Source organism: Phytophthora infestans, genomic scaffold (assembly GCF_000142945.1).
Source record: "Phytophthora infestans T30-4 supercont1.11 genomic scaffold, whole genome shotgun sequence".
Taxonomy (NCBI): Eukaryota; Oomycota; class Peronosporomycetes; order Peronosporales; family Peronosporaceae; genus Phytophthora; species Phytophthora infestans.
Window position 1 is genome coordinate 1,040,180 of NW_003303748.1, and position 6,000 is coordinate 1,046,179.

Sequence of the window (6,000 nt, forward strand, 5' to 3'; positions counted from 1 at the left end):
CAGATTCCACCAGTTGTGGTACAGAGGCTGCCTCCTGTTGTTGCGTCGGGCGGGTTTTAGCCTTCCTGTCGCGCTTGGGCTTAGCTGATGACGTAGTATCCGTAGCTGCAGAGACCTCATCTTGCAGCGATAAAGTGCTGGTCTTTGACTTTCTTCCGCTCTTCGGAGTCGGCGGGCCGAATCCGATACGGCTGCAGAGACAAGAGCCTGCATGGGCACTTTGCTAGTCTTTGACTTCCTGCAGCTCTTGGTTGCGGGTGGTAGAGTTTGAGGCACGGCAGGTTTGACAGCTTCCGTTGTGGCTTCAGAAACTGCATCTTGTGTTGCTTTCGACCTTCTTCTACGCTTTGAAGTCTTTGAAGCTTTCGTCACATCCGATCCGACCGATTCCGGTACAGCTGTAGACGTAGCATCCTTCGACGACGTAGTTGTAGTCTTGATCTTCTTGCCGCGCTTTGACCTCGAAACGGTAGCAGGTGCAGAGGTCTCTGTCCCAACAGAGTCACGTTCCGTTGCAGCAACAGAGGCTGTTTGCTGCAGTGACTTCGTAGTTTCCTTTGTCTGTCTAGCGCGCTTTGGGGCCAGTTTAACAGGACTAGAGGCTGGTGCCACACTAGCATTCTTGCTGGTTGTGCGTCTACGCTTGGTCGAAACCTCCGCTCCAGCACGAGTGTCGGATGGTGTCTGCTGCACCCGACTCCCAGCTTGTTTCTGTTTCCCTTTCGACTTCTTCTGGGTGACCAAGGGAGCTACTTCATCTGCAACGACGGGCGTCGAAGCTACTGCTGTCGACGGCTTTTGCACCGTCTTGCGCTTCCGTTTCTTTGTTATTTTTTTCGCCACAGACTCCGACGCAATTTGCAATTGCTCTGTTGCATTCTCCACGACGCAAGGATATTCTTGAGGTGCTGGAGGCGGTGGCAGCTGCGTCATGTGCGGCAGTTCAAAGGGGATGACACTGATCACTTGGCACCCTCTCTCCACGAACGCCATTAGCGACGTCTCCCGTTTGTACACGAACTCAAGGAATAAATTCTTAAGTAGTGCCATGTTCCGTGTGGCTGCGCGCTGCTGTAGATACAGGAAGACGCACCCACGAGTGTCCAGATGATGCTTTGGTTTGGCAAGGAGAAGTGCCGCTTCGCGACGTCTCTGGGCGCTGGAGCTCAGCACCGGGTACATGGTGATGATGGTACAGCCGTGTTGCATCATGGGGCCAAAGTGTTCTCGTGTTCGTTAAGGAAATCGGCAAAGATGCGACGCAGCATCAACATGTTCACACACTTGAGGCGCTGCTCCAAATACGCAGCGAAATCTTGCAGCATAGCGTGATCTCGAGGCACAGAATCGGGTGGAGCCCTTCCGCGACTCACGTACCCATCTAGTGTCACGATGGAGCGCGCTTGCGTCGCCTGGCCCGAGGCCGTCGCCATGGCGTCCACGGTATCCGTTATCCGGTTGAAATGGGGGAAGCTATCGTAATACATTTAAATACACCTACACCTAATTGATACTTCGAATGCACGCGGAAAATATAGACGAAAAATCGTTTTTCACCATTTTTTCTTCCAATCTCAAGCTCTTTCCAAATGAATTTTAGCCAATAAAAAGCACGCTAAAACGATTCGTTTGCAGTGCTTCTTGCCTCTATCCGACAGCTGACACTCGAGATTCTCTCAAAAAATTGCCTTTGGCTGCGTAGGTGCAGCGCGGAAAACATAGACGAAGTGGGTAAGGAAGACATTTATAACTCTTTGAAGGGGTTTGGGGGAGTGCAGCTCAATGCACACCAGAGAGAGGGCATTGACAAACCTCTACACGTTTTTATTTGCCAAAACGTTTGTTAATTTAGATGGGGCGAGGCAAACCACTGACAGACTTCGAGAAAGGTCAAATTTTGGCGCTGAAGGAGGAACACCAAAAGGAAAATGCTATTGCGAAGCGCATCGGTCGCTCGTGGAAGGTTGTGCACAGCTTTTTAAGCAACCCAGAGACGTACGGCACGAAAAAAGTCTTGGTAGGCCGAAGAAGCTGACGCCTACTGCCGAGCGTCGGCTGCTTCGTGAGGCATCTAAGACTGGTGTAAGCGCTAGAGCTCTAAAAGATTCGTTACAGCTACCTATCTCTGTTCGTAGGGTACAGGAAGTGCTGCACGACTCAGAGAATATGGTGCATGAGAAGCGGATTGCATGTCCAGTGCTCAAACCCGAGCACATTACGAACAGACTGAAGTGGGCCGAACAGCATGTGGAGCATGGCCGCAACTGGAACTCTGTGGTGTTCTCAGATGAGGAAAAGTTTAATTTAGACGGACCCGATGAATACCAGTACTATTGGAGAGATCTAAGAAAAGAGAAGCAAATTTATTCGAACCGTTAGTCCGGTGGAGGCAGCGTGTTCGTTTGGGGCGCCTTTAGTGTCAAAGGCAAGTCCGAGTTGGCGTTTCTGGAGGGCAAGCAGAACGCAGAGAAGTACATTGACACATTGGGTGACTACCTATTCCCGTTTGCGCACCTTTATCACGGCTTGGATTTTTAATTTCAGCACGATAATGCGTCGATTCATACGGCCAGAGTAGCTAAATGGTATTTGGAAAACCTGGATGTGCGTGTGATGTGGTGGCCTGCGAAGTCACCAGACCTAAATCCTATTGAAAACCTGTGGGGTATCCTTGCTAGAGCAGTATACGTGAACGGAAAGCAGTATGACACTAAGATGGAGCTTGTAAAGGCTATCAAGAAAGCGCGGGCTGCCATTCCGGTGTCGACTCTGGAAAACCTGGTTCAATCGATGAAAAAGCGTTGCATGGAGGTCTACCGCCTCGAAGGGCTCAAGACCAAGTACTAGTACACCTACATCAACCATTTTCCGCTTGAATCTCGCTCATCTAGGCATCACTTAGTACTTCGTCTATCATTTTCGCGCTTTGCACACTAAGTCGAAGTCAGTTAATGGGCTGTATCTCGAGTGTCAGTTGTCGGATCAAGGCAAGAAGCACCGCAAACGAATCGTTTTTACGAGCTTTGTATTGGCTAAAATTCATTTGGAAAGAGCTTGAGATTGGAAGAAAAAATGGTGAAAAAGGATTTTTCGTCTATATTTTCCGCGTGTACTTGTATTCATTATCACCCGAAATTTAAATAAAATTATCTTACAAAATCATTGAAAGACACTTCAAATTGATATATAAATCATTGAGATACATTGATTTTACCGTAATTCTTACACTGTAGTCGAGTGGCTACTTAGTTCCACCTATTTGCGATTCATAGCGGGAAATGAAAGCTAGGACGGGGAGCAAGGAGGACGAGGATTACGCGGCTTGGATAACCTCTCGCTGACAATGTTAAGTGACGTGGTCAAGGGAATGCTAGAGTTGGTTACGTATAAGCACATTCGTACCAACTATCAGAAGCTTTACACGCTGTCGGTCAAGAGACAAGTAGCCGCAGAAGTGGAAAGACAGCAGCTAAATCAGGCGCCCATACCGTCAAAATTCCAACTGTCCGACCGGGTTCCAACCTGATACCGGTACGATCTGCCAGTTAAAAATCGGACTTTGCGCGGTACATGTGTTACACATAATAAAAACAAAATTAAAAAATTCTTCTCTCTGGGGGCCCACAGCCATTCTACAAACCACGGCCACGCGCGCGCAGCGGTGAGGGCGGAGCGCAATTCTACGGCCCTCCTGCGACCTCAAGGCCTCTGTCGCACCTCTACGCGCGCGGCATCACTACCAGGGACTCACGCCACACTACTCCCGCCGTTGCCGTCCCCGTAGATGAATCATGTGAAGTGAAATAACCCGTAAGGGCGAGCGGAATGGTGCTGGATGCGGCCGAAGACTATCTACGACCTACATCGAGGCCACAGTACCTATTAAATATGGTAAGTTTTTGCTGCTGCATAACATAAGTGAGCATGTCGTTTCTAACTTGCTGTTGCAGCTTTGTTTGTAATATAAGATGATGCGTTAGTGCGGAAGCTGTTATCTATTGCCAGGAATTATACAGTTCAAAGTGTAAGGTGAGATCTGATGCTGTTACTTAACTGTACTATGTGTACTACAGGTTCAGCGCTTGGGGGGGGGGGCTTGTTACGAATGAATTTTGACAGCGCCGAAGGTGGTGTTGGATCAACAACGTCACTACGCTCAGCACGCTCGTGGAACTGGGTTATATGTGCGTCAAGCTTTCCAGCCTTGTGTAGATTGCGAAGGGCTTTCAGTGCCGTACCCGCTGCTGCTGCTGGGGACCCGTTCGTCTTCAAGAAGTCCCGCGTGCTCACTTGCGCTTTCTCACCAAGCGCGACCACCTCACTCTTGAACGCAGGAGACGAAGCATCAAGTGAAAATCCATGGGGTAAGAAAAGCATCATCTAGCCTGCGGTATGTCTAAGCTCATACAGCGTCGTTTTCTTCACAGAGCGCGAGGCATAAACGCGGGGCTCGGCCGTAAACCATTCGTACCAGACTGCTGCAAGAGACTGCGAGCCCTTCTTCTTCGGACGAACAGTTCGGATGGCAATTTGTTGGCCAGGCTGTGATGCACAACCCGCAGCAGGTTTGGCTGGAGCCGACGGTGAGTGCAATTTCGCCTCTACAGCTAACAGTCGCTCCTCTAGGCGCTGATTTTGCAGGATTAAAACGCTGATCTGCTCGGACTGGCGCTTCATGAGGCTTAACACCTCAGCAGAGTGAGAGTCGCTAACGCTGGGCTTAATTATCGCTGATGGTGGCATGAAAGCACGGTGGATTGTGCTGCTCCATGCAAGTACTTCCGCTTCCCCGATGGCCCGTGCTGACATGGCCGCCCGAATGCGGGCAACCAGTGCTCCTTCGCGTGAGAGCAGCAGCATGTCGGGGTAGTGCATGATGAGGGTGGCTGACAAGACCTCTGCAACGTCTTCGTTTAGGTTCATGCCAGGCTCTGCAAAGCCCAGGGAGCTCGTGAAAAGTAGACCATTGTAATGGGCCCCTCCATTACATAAGTAGGTAGATTTCTTTACAAAAGTAGGTGCATCAGCACACGACTAGCGTGTGCTGAAATGCTGTCATGCCATTGGCTGATATATGGGGAGCCAGACCCATTATTAGCCAATTGGACTATGACGTGTATTTGAGTGGCCAGGGCTGTGGCCTTGGTCCTAAAATAAAGTCAGAGTTGATTTTTCCTTAAACCTAAGACTCAGTCGTCCTATTGCGAGCTTCCTCAACACTATAGTGTAAGCAAGTAACGGAGTAAATACCTGGCCCGTTACACCTGGTAGCACTTTGTAGTCCTTCCAACGACCAAGTTCGACATGAGCCAAGACCTCGACCACGCTGCCTTTCTCCATCTCACTCGGATCGAGTAGGAAGCTCTCCACCGCCTTGCGGCGGTGTCCGGAGAAGCCGTCGTCACGTCGCTGCTGCGCTCAGCGACGCCCGACGAGCAGCGCGTTGCGGCACAAGAATTCATGGAACGCGAGCTCGCCGATGCGAATCAACGAGTGTCAACTCCCTCGCGTATCTCCACGAATGACGTCGTGAAGCTAGAGACGTCCACCTACTCCGGTGCCGGAGGAGATCGACTTCCGCTGAATCGCTGTTTTCGAGAGATCGACATCGCCATCGCCTCGAGGTTGATCGAGGCGCCTTCCGCGAAGGTCCATTTCCTCCTCTCGCGGCTGTCTGGGAAAGCCAAGGAATGGGCTCTCGGCAAGTTGGTTGTCGATCCCAACGTCTTCCCCACTCTGGATACCCTCCAGAGTGACCTTCGGCTCGCGTTCGAGCCGCCGCAAGATGAATTCCGAATTCGGGCAGACTTCTTCGCCCTTCGGCAAGGCACGATGACTATGCGCGACTACGTCCAGAAGACACGACACCTCGCGTCGTGCATCGTGTCTAAGCCGATCGATATGGCCTCTCAGGTTCATGTATTCGTGTTCGGTATGCGCGAAGGCATGACGCGCTACTGCCTTACAAGATCGGACCCCTCTACGCTCGAAGAGGCATTC